Source organism: Culex quinquefasciatus, chromosome 2 (genome assembly GCF_015732765.1).
Source record: "Culex quinquefasciatus strain JHB chromosome 2, VPISU_Cqui_1.0_pri_paternal, whole genome shotgun sequence".
NCBI classification, from domain to species: Eukaryota; Metazoa; Arthropoda; class Insecta; order Diptera; family Culicidae; genus Culex; species Culex quinquefasciatus.
The window spans coordinates 186,452,517-186,472,965 of NC_051862.1; the positions used below are offsets into that span (position 1 = coordinate 186,452,517).

The 20,449-nt window shown below is 37.2% G+C and overlaps 1 protein-coding gene across 1 annotated transcript in view; it reads right to left on the bottom strand.

Annotated features, from left to right (window-relative positions):
* The window catches only part of LOC6052100 (mucin-5AC), a 307,240-nt gene that overhangs the window by 231,591 nt on the left and 55,200 nt on the right, over window positions 1–20,449 (bottom strand).

Consider the following 20,449-nt stretch of genomic DNA (forward strand, 5'->3'; position numbering starts at 1 on the left):
TCATACAAAAGCCCAACAATCGTAATTGTAATTTATGCAGCAAGTTGCAAAAAGCTGATTTTTTCGTAAAAACATCTCAATTGAAAAGTTACACTGTTAAATCCTTCATCATTTAATTACAAATGATTTTGGTTCTATCTTGTCACAGCCAACTGTCTAAAGTTAAACCATTTCATTTAAAATTTAACATCCGTTAAATGGGAAATGTCTCATCCACAGCATCCGATTGCTTGCCTTGAGAAAACTACATAATACCGTTCAACAAACATTATGATTTTGAGTCGCATCGTCATCTTCTATGATGAATCCTGACCAAACACCCTATCCTACTAATACATTTTCAGATCTACAAACTGACATGGCGGGCGCCGCTGGTGGTCAATGACTGTTAACTATTCGCAACTAATCTAGTTTTAGTAATCATGGAGTTTTATCTTTTCGGCGCATTCATACATGCTGTTGATAAGGGAAACACCACTTGATAGTCGAAGCCTATGATCAGTAGTGCTTAAAGGATATTACGGTTCTGTTCAGCAACGGAGGGGCAACCATGGGTGGTCTCTCATGCTCATGCTCTCATGCTCAAGTTGCAAAAAGCTGATTTTTGTATGACCCAATGTCACCCTTTATGACAGGGTGTTATAAATTGTTTTTTCTAGGGTTTACTCTAATGATATCAACAAAATTAGTCGTGGGAGACGTAGATAACGAGATAAAACATTGATGTCTTGGAAAAAGTAGCTTGAATTGACATGCTCTAATTCCCAAAAATGTTCACCCTGTGAACCGTGAACCACCCTGATTTTCAATTGATCCAAAAGTTTCCCTTTCTCATTTGCAACAACTCTTCTCAAGACACAAATCTCAAAAATTTTACAATTTTTTGGAAAATCTGGTCTCCTATACAGTGCCGCAGCACTTGAATTAGAAATGCTTACATATTTACAAAAACACAGTCATTGCAGGGTGCCAATAAAAAAATGACCCCCTGCACCATAAGCGGGTTTCGAGTTATTTTAAGCATCAGTTTGAATTTCAAGCGAATTTGGTTGAGATTAACCCATTGATACTTGAGCCTGAAGTTGGCGAAAAAAATGTTTTTCATACAAAATAGTAGTTTATGCAACAAGTTGCAAAAAGAAGGTTTTTTCGGCACGGGTCTTACATTTATCCAACGAGATTTACTGAATTGGGTGGGCTGAAAAAATCAAGTTGCAATTCTAAACAACACAATTTGAATAGAATTTTTAGTCAATCATCTTGTTGTTTAATCAATTCACAGATAAAACCAAAACAATATTGAAAAGTACAACTTTTAGATGCAAGTGCTGGAAAGTTCAACTTTTCAGCACCCATTTCAGTGCTGAAATGTAGAACTTTTCAGCACTTGTATCGAAAAGTATTACCTTACGATTAATTTATTTTTAGTGGAGAAAAGTAGGCCTTCTTGCCATGCAAGGATGACAGGAAAAGTAATTATGTTTACTACGGAATTGGAAAAATGGCTTTTTTAAATAGCTAATATTTTTTAAGGATCGAGTTTTACAGATTTGGCTGTTGGACAAGGTTGTAGAACATTACATTTCCAATAAGAATATCAAACTGACATTTTTTAACAGGAATCCTAGACATATCAACAGTTGCCAAAATGGATATAATAAACGCCAATAAACGGATAAATAAACGCCAATTCCAAATTATTGAACCTGCCCCTATCGTATTCGCGCTCTTCCTAAATTTCAAAGAGCCGCAATATCTTTTCGAAAGTTTAGTTTTCAGTCGTTCAAATCGCACAAATAATATTATAATACCAGTTCACCACACTAACTTTATGGGAAATTCATTCACAGTTCGAGGTGCACGTTTGTGGAATGATTTGCCGCATAATTTAAAATCTATAACTTCATTTAGTGAAGCTAGGTGTAAGGAGCATTTAAAAAATTCAATTTGAGTTTTGTTTTGGTTTTTGATTAAGCAATGCCTTGCATTACACACTCTTTTATAACTACATACACAGCTGATAATCAGTCTTAAATTTATTACTGAATTCTTCTTAAACAAGTAATTTGTCGTATTATCGACATTTTTATTTCTATAGTTTATTTCGCTTTAGTTTTTAATTTAGTTGTAAGTTTTTAGTTTTAATGAAACATAAGGTCCTTATCATTTAAGTCAATGTATACAAAAAAGGTTGTACCTTCGGTATATTTTTGAAAAATACAATACAAACACAAATGTATAATAACGCTACGTCCAATTGTCACCTGAAGATGGCAATTATCGAGTTGCGAAAACAATTCAATTAAAAGATCTCAAGCTTCGTTAGGAAAAAACCTTCCGCCTCAAAGTCTGCCACAGCCACTCTTCTCCACTATCTAGCGCTGTTCCCGGCTCCAGGAGCTTGACGCTATACCGCTACCGCCACCATCGCGGTACTGCTGGCAGATCCCAAACGAGGCCCGATGAGTAATAATACGGCGTCCAAAGTGGCACATCTTCCCCGACGGATCTCTGCGGCCGATTAGCGACGGCTAGTTTTCGGTTTCTGATGGCGCACTGCTGGGTGGAAGTCAGGGTTGGTGCCACAGCACAGTAGACGTCTACTAATCGCCCATCATTTGCTGTCTCATTTGCGGGTATCTTGCTGTGAACATCAAACAAACAATTCTTTTGTGGACCGTACTGAAGTGGTACACCGGTACTAAATGGTGACAGAGGCGTAGTTGTGTGCATTAGTTGTAGCTTAATGACTTTTTCTAATATTTGAGAGTTATGAAAAAATGCTGTCTTCTGCGATAAATTTCTGGTTAAATTAATATAAGTTAAAATCCAAACTTCCTAAAAATAACATTTGAAACACCTTTAAGTGGAATCTCAGGATCTTCTAACCAACTAATATTCCAACGCCCATGGTCAGTTCCACCCCATGTGGCACATTCTCAACGGCGGTGGCCAATCCGTCAGATGACCTTGCGGTACGGCGTAGATTCACCACGATTCCGACACGAGCTACTAGTATGACCAGCTGGAACCGACTAGCAGAGTCTCCGGTCCGGTCTTCAGCGGCTTGTTAGCGTCAAACGCTCGCGATGGGGGTCTTGGCGCGCGATGGCGTTGATATCTCAGTTCTAAGGCGCAATTGTTCGAGCGTCATTTTTTACTACTCTTGGGGAAGTTCGTGTGAAAAAAATTGCCCAATTTAAGTCAATTGTCATTTCAAGGGCATGGTGCTGGAAATTTTGGCTTAATTTAAAAATGATAAATGAAGTGAAAGCCAATCTCACTTTTGACGCGGCGAGCCTCCCGAAAGACCATGATTGGATATTAGGAGTATTTAGCTAGACTTCACCCGGCTCAAGGGGTTGAGATTGTTTGTTGAAATGAATGAAGTAATGACTCTCGTTGAGAAGGAGGAAAAAAATACACGACATTATAATTGGAAAACGATCATGCTGGGAAGCGTTTGTTGGCAGCTTCCAATTGTCGAAGCGTTGTTGTCGGGTAAACAGCAGCAATTGGGCGGTTTCGTTTGAGCAAAAGAAGAGAAAACTCGTTTAATTAAGGGTGAATTGTTTCCAGGGGCAAATCTAATGATGATGAAGACAAACGTGTTCGAAGGTATTCGCTTCACACGATTATCACAAAGTGTTGATTTTATTTGGAATCATGTTTGCATTTGTGCTTTTAATTATATCACCATAAAGATTAAATAGGGGAGTGCAAATACTATAAAAACAGCAATTTTAAAAAGTAATTCAATATTCTTGAAATTACAATGGATGTTTTATTCAAACAAAAATTGATAACATTTATCAAAAATAAAAATATCAGTTCTACATAACTTGATTGACTAATTCACATTTTATTAATATTTTTTGAATCTTCTTAAATTTTTGAAAGGAATATTCGTTAAGGAAATTTACTGGAGTTATTAAAATAGCAGTTCTAATTTTTCCCCACCAATAAATGGATGACAGCATTTTTTTCTGTATTCGGCAAATCTGCAGGTTTTATTAAAACTTTTTGAAATGATATTTACACTGTTTAAAAAAAACATATCTTGAAATTTTTAATGAAAAACCATAGTTACATTTCGAAAATCAAATTTATCGTCTGATTAAAGGTAAATGAATAGAAAACCGATATGCCAAAGAAAAGCGTAGAACGAGAATGCTTAAGAATTAAATATTAAAAGTTTATGATTATGAGCATAATTACAAATTTCTGGAATTATTTTTCAGAAGTGAAACAGTTAGCATCATATTTCAATTGCAGATTGGATTCGTTATTTTTTTTTAAATCTGGTTCATTTAACTAAAAGTCATTTCGCCAAATGGAACGTTCCGTTGAATAGACATTTCCCAAAAGCTTTTTTTGTACTTGAAATATCTTAGGGATTGCATGTTTTTATTTTTGCCTGAATTTCACATCAATTTTTTTTTTTTGTAAAATATTCGGACTCCTCGTCTAAATGATTTTAAGTTACCATTTTTTAAAAGGATCTACTCATTAGGGTGTAGTAGTAGTGTAGTACTCATACCAAAAAATGTAAAAAAAAATCAAAAATAATTTAAAAGCTCAAAACTTTTTATGCTAAAAAGGAAAAGAAAACTCATAGAAATCACTTTCTAAGCCTGGTTCATGCTTGAAAGAATATAAAACTCACACAATTTTTTTTTTCACCACCACCAATTGACAAATGACGATTTCCACAACATCGCAAGGAATGGGATAATCGTAACAAAAAAGTATCAGCATGTGTAAGGCACTTTTCAAAACAACTTGTAGAAGGAATTTTGTCAAAATATTGATAGGGACGCAAAAATTATATCTTTGATCGAAAAATCATGGCAATGATGGATGATGGATGTCTTCACGTGAAAAGAACTGACATAAACTTTGAAAAATATTTACAATAACCTTTTTTTGAAAAAAATAAGGATAAACTCCAGAAAATAATAAAATCACCTTTGAAATTGTTCAAAGAAATATTCAAAAGAATGCAACAACTATAGACATTTTGTTATGATGAGAAACCAATTTATTTTCAAAAACTTCCACAAATGAATAAAGTCCTCTTTTGAACAGTACAAAGAACTGGTCATATTTTAGAATATGCAAAAACTATTTTCAATTCAATGCAAAAACTCTCAGAAATGGATAAATTCTTTCTTTGTTTAAACAGTCCAAAGTCATGCCAATCATCCAAGAAGAATTCCATCAAAGTTATCAAATTAAAACTATTTCTGCTCATTAAAAACAGTTGACTTGAGAACCAGTTCTCATCCAATCAGCAGATTTAAATGTCGATTCTAAAACCGTTTCCGATAGCGCAATGCCTCGATCTTGAACGTAATGATACATTTTCACAACTCTCAATTTAAAACTAATCAACCTGCCGCCGGACAGCTCACTTCAGCGACCAAGAACACCGCCTCCATTCAGCGGTCATTTGCAAAATTTCACAATTCTAATGATATAACCGGGTCTATTTCCAATCATGGTCACTTCCTTTCAACCTTGCCGGCACACCGCAGTACTGCCCTTCCCAGTGCGGCGTACGAATCTCGGGGTAAATGATCGCCTCAATCAACGCCACTTTGAATCATGTCGAATGTTTGTGAGCACACGACTGTCTGTCTGTCCTGTAATCACTACCTTTTCGAGAGTGGCACTATCATTTGTTGCCGTTGGTAATATTTCAATTAAAAAGTGAGAAAAATCAACCTCGAGCGTTACAGTTCGTCAAAGAGAGGCTCATTCATTCGAGCTAGCGCAGTAATTATCGGTAATTGGATCCCGCGCAGAGGAAAGCCAATTCTCATCAAGGTGTGAACCTTTAGTACCGCGGCAAGTTAGACCACGCTGACTGGTGTTACCTTAACCATAAATAAAAACCTCAACTCAGGTGTGTGCAGAGCAGTTGCACCTTGGCAAGGTAGCTTGAGAACATTTTCACACCAACAAGGCTTCATTGGAGAGCTTCTCACCTTGAGAAATTCTTAACTTAAAGTTTTTCATATTTCACACTCAAATTGACTCATTCGCTGTCCAAATCGTACAGCTTTCGTGGAATGGGTGCGCGCACTGTCACGACACATTGTTGCTAATTTTCGCACGTAACCTGCAAAAATGTATCGCCCAAAAGGGGGAGTTATTAATCGGGTGCGTGGTGATCACTGCCGAGCAATTTGAACCATGTGGAGCACATATTAAGACCGCTTTTGGGCCGCGTACGGTTGTCAGCCTTGACAAGGCTGGGGGGAGGATGGAGCTGTATTTATAATTAATTTAGCACCTAAATGAAAAGTTGTCCCAGCCGTAACGAGATGACGTGCTGTGGATGAAGGGTGCATGCGGTTATCACGTTTGAGCCGTGTAACGCACGGTCTGTCAGTTGATTTATGAAATAATGACATTATGCACTTACGGCAGACGGGTGAGAGTAAAATGGTCTCGGTTTGGTTTGAAAGAATTATGGGGACATTGAAAGAAAAATGCTCTCGAATAGTCGATCCAAGCAAAGCAATTTCAAATTGCACCAACTAAGTTGAATTATCTTCATCTTCTATCACATTGCTAAAAAACAGCGATGGAAGAATCTTCATCAAAAGAAAATCTGAATCGCTCATCAAGAGAAAAAAATCAGATGGGAACTTGACTCTCCTCTCTCGGTAAAATGAAACCGAAGAAATCATCATCTGGATTATTCAGCGAAACATCGATTTCACTACTACACTTGCAGGTGTTACGACACAATACGAAAAATGGCTTGTAACTTTTCGTAGATGAACAATGTATGAAAACAAAACAAATTAAATTTAAGTGGTGCTACCAATGAAAATCACAAAAAAGAATCTTCAAGTGATTGATCTTTTCGGAAAGTTCGGGAGCGATTTTCTTTTGCGTGTTTCGTCTCCTCTGTTTTTCACGGTTGAAAAGAGTTCGCAAGCGAATATGATTTTTGAGGCATCAGCATGCAGATCAAATATTGTTTGGTTTGATTCTTGTAATCGACACTATTTTTTCATAAGTTTGAAATTATCTCCAGATTTTATTTATAACTAGCGAACCCTATCACGGACAAAAGCAAATTGTAGTGAAATACGCTGACGCAAATCTCTGCCAAAATCTCAAAAGAACACGAAAGAGTAAACGACATATTCATGAATATCTCTGATATTAGTATTAGATTTTCTTTAAGTAGTCCTTTACAAATTGCTTATTTGCATTATGTAGCATTTAACTTCTCTCTTGTTTATTTGATCGAAGGTACCTCCTAAAATCTTCACAGCTGTTTTTTTAAATCTTCATTTTACCGATATTTTGCTCAAAGGGTAGAGAGAATCACTCTCTTTAGATTTTCTCTCTCGATAAATGCTAAGCTTAATTGTGTTAACGAAGCTTCTTTAATCGCTGGTTGACTTAAATTATCTCACTCGTCTCATAATCGTTATCCTTTTGGTTAGATATCTGTATAATTTGACTACCAGATTGAGAGATATTTTGGTTCATTCGAGTACTGCGCTGCTTTGAATTTTGACATTTTTTACTCTCGCAAATTTGGCCATGAATCCATATGAAATTACCTGAAAGAAAAAGAAAAAAATAAACTGTTAGTTTGTAAGATAAACTTAGTATTGTTACTTTATAAGAATCATCAAATATTTTCAAAATATTATTAGTTGTCTATGATGCAATATAAAAATCAATCATTCAGAAAAAAAATCATGATCATCTTTTAAACAAATTAACAAATGCAAACTATGTCACTGCATAACTAACGCAACACACCTCGTATGAACCCGTTCACCCTCGTTGATCACTAATCCGAGGAGTGTTCTGGTACGATAAATCTTCCTCATACTCAGAGTACAACCCCTTGCAATCCATCCCATCTTCACACGCCTCAATCGATCACGATCGCGATCCCCCCGATCACCACTACGATTGATTTTCTAATTACAGCCTTAATTTATTGTTATTCGATCGACAATACCCGAACGTATTACAATATTCATTAAAGTCAAACACCCACCAAGATCGCTGCGCTTCGATCTGCATCCCCCTACACCGCAGTTGAACTTCTAAGCTCGTGAGCAACTTCTCCGCCGTTCACTTTCACGACCCCCACAGAGATCTTCTTCTGGGACGTACGTGAACTTCAGAACTTTGAACGTGAGACGCTGAGTTGCCACTTGTTAATTGTGGCAAGATTTCGTGCTCAAGTAGCGCTGCCGAAGGAGTTGGGCTCGGGTTATCTGATCAACCTTGGAGGTCGGAGCCGGTGTTGAAATTCAGACCATGGTAGTCCTAAACTGGAGTTGTGCAGTTGATCACGAGCAACCTCTGGTGTGGAGTCACGTTGAACAACATCACTCAATTGGGAGCAGACGTGATACTTGCGATGGTAAGCAGAACATTAATTGATTCCTGCTAATCAGGAACAAGACTGCGGCAAGGAAGCATACAGTGATGAGCAATCAATCAACTTCCTTAAGGCAGAGCGAGGACGAAAGGTCGATCCACCGATCCACTTAATGACCTGTCGAAGCTAGCACCTATTCATGTTAGAAGGTCTAGCATTTTTTATCACTCTCAAGGAAGTTTCACACGCAAGTCAAGCCACAGTACCGCTAAGGAATTTAGCAATTTCATGGACATATCCATTCCGTTCATGGACCATTGGCGACCACTTCCTCAACCTAGCCGAACTTGGGCCTTAATCGGTTTCAGTCGGCGTTACGGGGCAAAAAAATTTATTCAGATCCTGGTACTCCACCCTGCTCAACAACGAAATGCTACTCACAACTCACGTTGGGGCGCCAAATCTAGATCAGCCTTCGAGAAGTAAATTTATCACATCAAGTGACTACATGCCCACCTTCAGGGTGGGGGTCTCAAGCCTCGAGCAGGAAACTCAGCAATTCTAATTATACCAAGTCGCGTTCACCGCACACAGCTGTTTCGAGCAAGGTTTTGTTATTGTTGTTGAGCAAACCTGTCCGGACTTAGAACGGTGGGACACTGCGGGCAGGGTCTGGGGTTCGACCGCCGCCCCTGCTGGTCGTGCGCGTCAAGTTTAGTTAAAGGTTAGCCGCGAGATGTAGATTATAATACAATTCAAGTATGTAGATGGATTGGAACGGGGAGTTGTGGATATGTGTAACAGCAGACCAACTTTGTTCGCAGATCTGGTTTGGGGCTGTGGTTGGCTACGTGCAGGTCGAGTGAAGGTGGATTCCGAGTGTGACGGAGAACGGGGCTCGCTGGACGGATCAGGGTTGCCAGATGGATTCTGTTTGAAGTCTTGGAGTACCGTCAGTTGGGTTGACTATGGGACAAAAAACGGTTAGTTCCGAATAACAAAAACAAAGTACAGTGAACTCTCTCGTTTTCGATATTGAAGGGACCGTCGAGAGTGGGAGGTATCAAAGTATAGAACGAAAAATCAAAGCATGCCAACTTGAAGGGACTGCAAAATTTATTGATAGCTGGAGCAATATTGATATCGAGAAGATCGACAGAGAGTCGACTGTTCTCAGAAATCACTACCACTAAGTGAAGTTATAAGAGCATGAGTTCAATTTAAAAATACAGTCAACTCCCTGGTTGTCGATCTTCTTGATATCAATATTGCTCTAGGTGTCAATATTTTTTTTCAGTCCCTTCAAGTTGGCATGCTGCGATTTTTCGTTCTACGTATACGTATAATACCTCCCGCTCTCAATAACCCCTTCACTATTGACAACGAGAGAGTCCATTGTAGATAGTGAAAATATTTTCAAAGTCGCCTTTGGTTAGAATAACGAATAACCATACATTATCGAAATTAATTGGAATAACTGACATCACTGTCATAAAATATCCACAATTAGGCTATATCAAATTTTAAGGCTACAGTGGGCCCGTCGAGAACGGGAGGTATCAAATTATAGAACGAAAAATCAAAGCATGCTTCTTGAAAGGACTGAACAAGGTATTTCAAAACCCGTCCGATTAGTCAAAGTTTGAAAGTTCTGGCAACCCTGTTATTAACTATTACAACTTAAGACAGATTCATAAAATGTTGCTTAAACGAATTATTCGAACATACATTAAACATTGTTAGATAGAACTGGAAGAACTTTCGGTACAGCCTTGAAATTTGAAGATCTGGCAACCCTGTGGATAGGTTTTGTTCCTTAAGAAAAAAATACTAAAAATATTTTCAAGCTGCGTCGATCCGCGAAAAAAATTGGAAATATTAATCCAAAAATATAAAAAAATTAAAATAATTTAAAAAGACTCAATCAATTGTTAAAAAAAACTTTTAAAATGATAACCATGTTACAGAAACTCTGCCATGGAAGGTTACCTCAGCCATTCTAAAAGTGATCGACACATTACTCAAGTGGTGTCTTTGGGGTTGGCCCCACACCCAAGTATTTCTGTGTTCACTGAATAACTTGCTTAAAGGGTAAAGACCTTTTTTTTAAAAAAAAAGCAAAGAGTTATTGATAAATTTTTTTCGGAATGGAAAATTTGTAATTAACAATTTGAATAAAAACATAGGTAGAATGAGATTTAAGTGTTTGATCAAAATTGCATCATCTTACTCTACATATCTTTGTTGTATAAATGTAGCATTTTTTTGCTCCCTCTCAGCTTGTAAATATGCATATATCAATTATCTTGAATCGAGTTTTATGTTCTTCGACGAGTGACTTAAGCCTCGGCTGCTCGACTTTGGCGCGCGAGCTTCAAGAGACACAGCAGCCATCAGGGCAGAGCGCTGCTGGCGGCAACAACTTCAAGACTTGACTTGATCAGCTTTAAAAGGTTCCAGTTTACCTTGCCATTAAGGCGCGTGATATGGCGTGCACACGGCGGCACCACGTGCTCCGGTTCAGATTTTGTCGTTTTTATTTATGGCTGAAATTTTCCATCCGTTCAGCGTTACTAAAAGGGTAGTTTGGTCAAGGTTTAAGGACTAAAATCAACCGTGGCAGCCCTTCGACAAACACTTCTCACTTTGTACGACTAATTGAGGCGCCATAAACAGTGTGCCCAAAATCAGTCAATTAAAACAAACAGCGAAATTCAATAAAGTTAACCCCCCTCACAGGTCGTAACTTATCACCTGGTGAGGTGTCTTCTTCCAAACGCAAAGCCAAACCCTCCGTTGAAGGGGTCTGGCCCTTCTAAATCACAACACTTTACTGGCTCTCGCTCGGCCCAAGTCCCCAAAAGCCAGTCACGACACGTCTTCGCTTATCGAATAAAGTCATTAAATTTTATCACCCGGCCATCTTTGGCAGCCACGCGACTCGCGACAGTCGAAACACTCTCCGGCCAGCAGCTGGTTGTCTCGGCGTGGCTTACTTTGGCGTTGAATCCTAGCCAAGACTCGGTGAAGAGCTCACAATGATCGATTTCGTTTGAAAAGTGGGAATTTTGTTTTTTACAAAGTTGTGACTTTTCAAAAATATTTTTCTTTTTTCGATATAAGAAAAGTCTTCTTTAAGATAAAAGACAGATGAGGTAGGAGACAATAATAAAAGACAAAATACTACTGAAGATTAGAAGATGGTAAAATAAAATGCAGAAAATATTTAAAAAGATAAGATGATTGAAAAACGATTTAAATAGATATTTAAAAATTGAAATGGCAAAGAAGATAAAAGTAGAAACAAGAAGATTCAATAAGATACAAGAACATACAAGAAGACACAAGAATAAAAGAAACAAGATAAAAGAAATTACACCACAATTTACAAATAGATAGAATAAAACATAAAAAAGTCTAAAATGTATACCTTACGATTCAACCCACTGTGCAGCGAGGAAGCATCCCATCATCGGGTAAGGTAATTATGCTACTGCCAGCCTCTCTGTGGTGTGGATATTTGGACAGTCGTAGCGCGCGGGGTGCGACATCTGTTTTGCATTAATGAACGATCTGTGATCATCGCTTCTTGAATTGATTGCGGGTGATTATGGAGATCAGCTGCTGCTGCTGCTGCTGGAAGAAGCGGTCACGCGGTGTGGTCTTTGATAGTGGCGCAGTGCGGCTTTTGGACAGAGGACATGGCGCGGGCGCTAAGTGGATTGTAGTTTATTGACAAATGAGAGAAACGTGAGCCGGAGAACGTGATTTATCGGTTTTGAAGGAGATTTTTCTAACGATTTAGGACAGATGCTTGGAGTTAAAATAGAAAGGTTTGTTTGACGAATTAGAACATATTTGTAATTTTTTAGGCATTTAATTCGCCTTTATCAGCTCTTCATTTTTAAATTTCATCATAACAACATTTAACAACACTCTCAAAATTTATGATCAGTTACATAACATTTATGTGTCCATTCGATACTGTAGGATTAAGCTTGAAAATAGCTATTGGAGTAAATTTTCTGTTCTGGATAAGTATATTTGGATTCTTTCCAGTAAGTCTTACAATTTAACGATTTGACAACACTGCACAGTGGTCCATATCGCAAAATTAGGTGGAAAATAGATTTTCCAAAAAAAAAAATGATGAAGTTTTGAAGCTTTGGCACCTTCAGAAGAGTTGTTGCAAAAAGAAAGGGGCAATTTTTGACTTGGTTGAAAATTAGGATGGTTCACGATTGAGGTTTTTTTTAATTCTTACTGTTCTTGAATATTTTTGAGATTTTTTTGACTTCAAGATAAGTCGAAGAACCAACATTTTATCTCGCAAACTACGTCTTCTATGATCAAATTTAGAGAAAGCATCTGAGCAAACCTGTTCGAGGAAGTCAATTTGGACTTGAGGGTCAAAATGTACAGCCATGTTTTGTTTTTTTTTTTACTGTGAACAGATACGGACCACTGCGACACTTGCGTATCTTTTGTAGTAAGATCTTTTCTCAGGTTTTCTGTTTTGTCTATACAGCCTGCCGAACGATCGTCTTCCGTAGCGCTATTGTTTGAGCGAGACAGTTTTGGACGAATTATTCGAGCAGTTGCCCCCTCTCATTCCCCAAACCAATCCCCAAATGCCATGCCGCACGAGCACGAGAGACCGATCCGAGGACGTGGAGATGAGCGAGATTGAGGGGAAATCTCGTTTATTTTTTACCCATCTAGAGATCGTTACCGATCATATAGCCCAACCTTCAGCTTGAATTTTGCCTGAGAGCATGTGACCGAGTCGAAAGTAGCATTTGAAGCTCTTATCTGTGTATTGTTGCAGAGTTCTTCAACGCTCAGACTCAGTCGCCAACAGATCGTCCGAGAGATTGGATGGGATGGGTTTTGGGGAGGCTTGGGACTTGACATCCCAAGTAACATTTTTTTCCAGGAGTTCTACAAGAGCTCTTCAAGATAGCTACAGCATAGCAGTTTGGACCGCGGTAGAATAAAACTCTCTTCAAGTACTCTTCCAAACTCCTGAAGAAGTTTTGAAGAGAATTTTATCCTACCGCGGTCCAAACCGCTATGCTGTAGCTATCTTGAAGAGCTCTTGTAGAACTCCTGGAAAAAAATGTTACTTGGGATATTCCCGCAGCAACCGAAATCCCCTCTCGACCGCCACCTACCCCTTTTGCCTCGCCAGATGGGTTTCAAGCCATCGACCTTCCGCTTACAAAGTGAAACCCGTTCCACTACACCACGAGAGCTCGGCAAGACAAGACTGTGGGGCGTAGATCTTACTCAATTTTCGATCACCATGATTTAAAAAATAATACTTCACTACAAATAACACGAAATATATATTTTTTAAACTTGGTACGATTTCAAAGATGGAACATAAATTAAGAATTTGTATATTTTCTAAAAGTTGTATGATTTTTTGCAAGCAGGTAAGTTATAAATTAACCCTCACACTCATTTGGACCATTTAAGTTGCTGTTCTATACAATTTTGTTGCAAAATATTAATCAGAAGCAGGATTAGAATAATTTTCGATAAATTTCAAATTTCCCAAAAAATTACGGGAAATTCATTGAAAATTTCCCGTTTCCCAGGAATTTTGTATTCCTGAGAAATTGGACGCTTTAAATAAAATACATTTTTTTAATGAAAAGAAGAACAACAAAGAATTTCTGCTTATAATCTAGATATGACAATTATTTCAAGTCAGATTTCTCTTGAAATTATGTCTTGAAACCTGTTCTATCCGTTCTATGTTTCGAAGTATAGCTTTCAAATAAATCAGTTTATGAGATCACCCCTTATCCAAATTATTAGCAAAAATCCGAAACGAAACTATTGGCACTACGCCCCCCGGGGCATGGCCTTCCTCTAACGTGGGATTTCTGCTCCAGCGCCTCTGACGAGACAGGAGAAACCGGGACCGACGTTTTACTTCACCATCCGATAGAAGCTCAGTGGATAAGGCGGGAATCGAACCCGCGTCTCATAGCATCATCGGGATCGGCAGCCGAAGCCGCTACCCCTGCGCCACGAGACCCAAAAATCCGTGACACGTAAATTACGCCAACGGAAAACGCAGTCCAACCTCAATTCATACCATTAGTCAATTTACCAACCAACTTCGTGCCATTCAGTTGGTCAGTTATCATCTCCAGACGGCGAGGTCACTTTGTGGGAAAATCTCCCACTATTTCCCACCCATTGCCAGAGTCTTGCTGGCTGCCGGTAATGCCTCTTTAGTAGCGACCTCGAACGATCGTCAATTATTTCTTAGTTTGTGGTGACCAATATTTTGGCAGACTCTTTATTACACATAACAAAAATCAGTTGTAAGATTACCATCCTTGTTGTAAATATCTTTTCAAAAGAAAATTCTGATCAAATTTGATAAAAAAAAAAACAAATCAATATTCTGAAATTCAAACTCATGATTTTGTTTAGTCTTTTATCAACTGTGTACACCGTTCAACACGACAAATTAGTCTTGATCAAATGCGCGCCGGTGACGAACTCCACCGTCCAGTGGTCTTGGGAGTGGGAAAATCCACCGCGGCGTGGGCGCTAAATGTTCCGCGCGAGGGGTGCTAAATATGCGAACCACCGGGGCCAGATTAGCTCTATTTGTCACTTAGTTTGGCAGCAAGTCGCCGAGAAAACATTGCATTGTGCCTTGAACTTTACGTAAGTCGCGCGCGATGAGAATGAACCGTTGGGGCAAAAAAGTGGTCCAGCGATCGAAGACGCGCGGCCACTCTGAAAAAGGTTATTAAAGTGGCAACAACAACAACAACCAGTAGCACCAGCTAAAGTGTTGCAAAATGTTGCTGGCTGGCTTGCTGGTCGTAAGGTTCAAGCGGTACGAGACGCAAAACACAGCATCAACAACTTATTAAAAATCTGAACAAACAATAATTTGAACCTGTTGAAGAGATGAGCGCGCGGCAGTGTTGCCAAATGAGGCAGATTTATGAACGAGAAAAAACTCTCGAAAATTAACGTTTCACGAAGGCGCACTTTAACGCCGCGTGTGCGCTTCTTTTTTTTATTGACGTGAGAGACAAGATCTATTCATCGGTTATTGGAATATATTTAAGATGCAAAACTGAAGCAACCTAGACGGAGAGCAGAAGGAGGAGTTGTGTTAAGATCGTGACAGTTTGCAAGGTGGGAGAGTGCAGCAGGCCCACAACCACGTGTTGAGGTCTTGTTGGAGTTTTTGTGTACTGGTTGAAATTCTGTAGGCAGACAAGCCCAAATCGGTATGGAATGGCAGATGCTTCGGTAGATGCTAGAATCTGATGATCTTAGGGCATGATCAGGTGAATCAAACCATTAGGCTTGACACGATTCTGTAGGGTGAAGTTGTGGGGGCTGAACTGGATTGCCATGAGTTTATTGATTTCACTATTGAAGCATTGGCACATGATATGAGATCAAAGAAGAAGATAATAAATCATACAATCTATGAAGAAGAGGGGAATATTTAACCAACATATTCAACATAGTTTAAACAACAGAATGTTTTAATTTGTTCCAGTATTGACATCGTTTCAAAATTTTCAGAGATATTGGCGGTAATTTAACCCAATTCTTAACATTTTACAAGGCAATTCAGTAACATTTGCATTTTTATTACTATCAACTTTGCATTACTCATATGTTGTGTTAATATTTTTTTCAGGTTCAAATGTGTTCAAATTTAATAAAGCTAAAAATAAAATGCACTTAATGCTTTTGTCAGCCAGATCTTCTCGAGATCGAGCAAAAAAAGACAGATTTAAAAAAAATAGCAGAGGGTTGAACAAGATGCATTATAATTTTTTTTTGAAAATATTATTATTTTCAATTTTCAAATAAAATTTGCTTTTTTTTTACAAAAATTAGCTCAATTGGTACCATTTTTGTCTTCCTTTAAACGAATATAAATAAATGAATTGTAAGAAGTAAGGTAGAAAGTTTTTTAATTGATTTCGTTTAGTTTTGTTCGATAACACAGTCAATGAAATCCGTTAAAAATTATAACCAAATCAATAGAAGGATTTAATTATTGAAAGAAAAAGTGTTTTAAAGCAAATAAATGTTCTTCTCTGACTGATATATTTGTTTACCAGTCTAGATGATACAATACAATAAGTTGTAAAAAAATATAACCAAGTTGGATTAGAAAAATTACACCAAGGAGATTGTATAAAAAAGTGTATTATGCGCCATCCAAAAAAGTTCCGCAAAAGATCCATCCATCCAAGGGAGTGGGACGTTTGAGTATTTAAAAAAATAGAAGCTTAACAAAGGAGAGGGGGGATAATGAATTCTGAAATTATTGCATTTTTCAATCTAACTTAGATACAACTTTAGGAAATTATTATACTTAACTTTAATATACGAATAAGCACGTCAAAATTTGTCTAAATTACCCACACCTTTTCAAAAGGATTCATCACCACAGGATTTCTTTGTTTAAAAAAATTAAATAACACTTAATTATTTTAAATGCATAAATATTAGGATGTAACAAAACTGACTTTTTGGCGGGCATTCAAGGGTTTGTTCTGGTGAGCATCAGGGATGCCAGATACACAGATTTGTCTGTGTTTCACAGACTTTTGAGCTTGTGTCAGACATTTTTTGAGGTGCACAGACTTTTTAAAAAACTTCATTAAATTATTATTTTGTAATCTTTTTTGTCGAAACTAATTTCGTTAGTCTACAAATGCTTAAAAACGCAATTTCTGATGGATTTCAATGACTGTGAATTGATATATTTGAATTTTAGACAAATGCACAGACATACACAGACTTTTTTACAGACATTTAAAAAAAACAAGTGGCATCTCTGGTGAGCATACTGAGCCCAAATCCAAAATAAGAGCTGGCGCTTTGCATTTGAATTTTAAATGGGATTTAACCCGTAAAAAAAGATTTTTTTTTTCGAATTATCGGCCCCGGCAAAATCAAATGGCGATCTGGCCTACACGTGTTGAGAATAAACGCTTTAGTGGCCAAAATGCCTCAAAAATTTAGATTTTTGAAAAAAAAAACTTGTTTTACGGGTTAAATTCCATTTAAAATTCAAATGCAAAGCGCCAGCTCCTGTAACGTCCAATCAAGCTCATACTTTGGATTTGGGCTCAGTATGCCCACCGGAACAAACCCTTGAATGCTCGCCAAAAAGTCATTTTTGTTACACTCTAATAAACATACAATGAATTCTCAAAAGTTCACAATCTTATTTACTACTTTTACTTTTTTTTGTAATTTTAGCAGTATTTTTGCCCTCTGATTTTTTGGGGCGATTTGAAAGAAAAAACAAAATAAAATTTATCATTTAATGATTTACATGATTCTTCTAGAATAAAGTCAGTAGATTGCTGCATAAAAATGAAATTTTCTTTGCAATATTTTTCAAAATATACTTCAGGACTCTCTGGATCAAATGTAGCTAAAATCATTAAAATCAGATAATCTTAGACGAATTTACAACTGAGCAACTCTCTACGAAATCGGCCGATTTCGACCATTTTTATTTTTTGTATTTTTTTTATTTGACTCAAACTTTGTGGGGGCCTTCCCTATGGCCAAATAAGCTATTTTGCGTCATTGGTTCACCCATACAAGTCTCCTTACAATTTTGGCAGCTGTCCATACAAAAATGGTATGTAAATATTCAAACAGCTGTAACTTTTGAGTGATTTTTCTGATCAATTTGGTGTCTTCGGCAAAGTTATAGGTATTGTTGAGGATTTTTAAGAAAAAAAATAGGTACACGGAAAAAAAATTTGCAGATTTTTTTATCAACATTTTTTTAACTAAAACTCAATTTCCCAAAATACGTATTTTTTGATTTTCGAGATTTTTTGATATGTTTTAAGGGACAAAAATCCGCAACTTTTGAGCCATAGAGAAACATGGTCAAAAAATCTGCGCCGAGTTATAACTTTTTGAAAAAAAGTGATTTTTGGAAAAAATTGAAGTTTCATGCAAAAACAAGTTTGACATTACTTTTTAATAAAATATTGAATTTGCAATCGAAAAGTACTTTACAGATTTTTTGATAAAGGGCTTCGTTTTCAAGATATAGCCACCGAAAGTTTGATTTTTGCGAAATATTTGCAGTTTTTCGATTTTTAAAAATAGTGACCATGAGTGACCATTTCTAGAAATATTTTTTTTTTAAAAGTTCAGAAAATTTGCTGTAAAATTGTCTAAGAGACATTGATGATTGGACCTCGGGTGTCTGAGATAGAGCCGATTTAAGAAAAAGAAACAGTAAAATTGAAGTTTTCTAAATTTCACCAAAACAACCCACCTTTTTCTAATGACGATATCTCAGCAATTAATGGTCCGATTTTCAATGTTAATATATGAAACAGTCGGGAAATTTTCCGATCTTTTCGAAAAAAATATTTTGAAATTTTTTAAATCAAGACTAACATTTTAAAAGGGCCAAAAATTGAATATAACGCCAATCCAGGTCTAATCTTCAATGTCTCTTAGACAATTTTATAGCAAATTTTCTGAACTTTAAAAAAAAAATATTTCTAGAAATGGTCACTCATGGTCACTATTTTTAAAAATCGAAAAACTGCAAATATTTCGCTAAAATCAAACTTTCGGTGGCTATATCTTGAAAACGAAGCCCTTTATCAAAAAATCTGTACAGTACTTTTCGATTGCAAATTCAATTTTGCATTAAAAAGTTATGTCAAACTTGTTTTTGCATGAAACTTCATTTTTTTCCAAAAATCACTTTTTTTCAAAAATTCATAACTCGGCGGCAGATTTTTTGACCATGTTTCTCTATGGCTCAAAAGTTGCGGATTTTTGTCCCCTAAAACATATCAAAAAATCTCGAAAATCAAAAAATACGTATTTTGGGAAATTGAGTTTTAGTAAAAAAACTAACTTAATCCACCTATGTGGTTGGTGCCTTCCTCACGTTTTTACAAAAATGGGTTTGGACACAAATTTCGTCTAATTTCGTTAAGTTTCGGAATACAAAAAACACACATATTACTCAAGGGCTCATAAGTGGCATCTTAGGTGGTCATAGCTTGAGGCAGAGTTACCTGATCTTCAATATTTTAGACTCGTTGGTGAGGTCTTTCGATTACCTAACCAACGATGGGTCGGATGATGGATCCGGACATTGTTTACATACATTTAAGTGAGATCCGGCTACAAAAAAGTTCATAAATATCACTAAAGTGGTCAGAACTCGAGACAGGGTTACCAGATCTTCAATGTTTTAGACTCGTTGGAAAGGTCTTTCGATTACCTAACCAACGATGGGTCGGATGATGGATCCGGACATTGTTTACATACATTTAAGTGAGATCCGGCTATAAAAAAAAGTACATAAATATCACTAAAGTGGACAGAACTCGAGACTAACCAACGATGGGTCGGATGATGGATCCGGACGTTGTTTACATACATTTAAGTGAGATCCGGCTATAAAAAAAGTACATAAATATCACTAAAGTGGACAGAACTCGAGACTAACCAACGCTGGGTCGGATGATGGATCCGGACATTGTTTACATACATTTAAGTGAGATCCGGCTACAAAAAAGTACATAAATATCACTAAAGTGGTCAGAACTCGAGACAGGGTTGCCAGATCTTCAATGTTTTAGACTCGTTGGAAAGGTCTTTCGATTACCTAACCAACGCTGGGTCGGATGATGGATCCGGACATTGTTTACATACATTTAAGTGAGATCCGGCTACAAAAAAGTACATAAATATCACTAAAGTGGTCAGAACTCGAGACAGGGTTGCCAGATCTTCAATGTTTTAGACTCGTTGGAAAGGTCTTTTGATTACCTAATCAACGATGAGTTGGATGATGGATCCGGACATTGTTTACATACATTTAAGTGAGATCCGGCTACAAAAAAGTACATAAATATCACTAAAGTGGTCAGAACTCGAGACAGGGTTGCCAGATCTTCAATGTTTTAGACTCGTTGGAAAGGTCTTTCGATTACCTAACCAACGCTGGGTCGGATGATGGATCCGGACATTGTTTACATACATTTAAGTGAGATCCGGTTACAAAAAAGTACA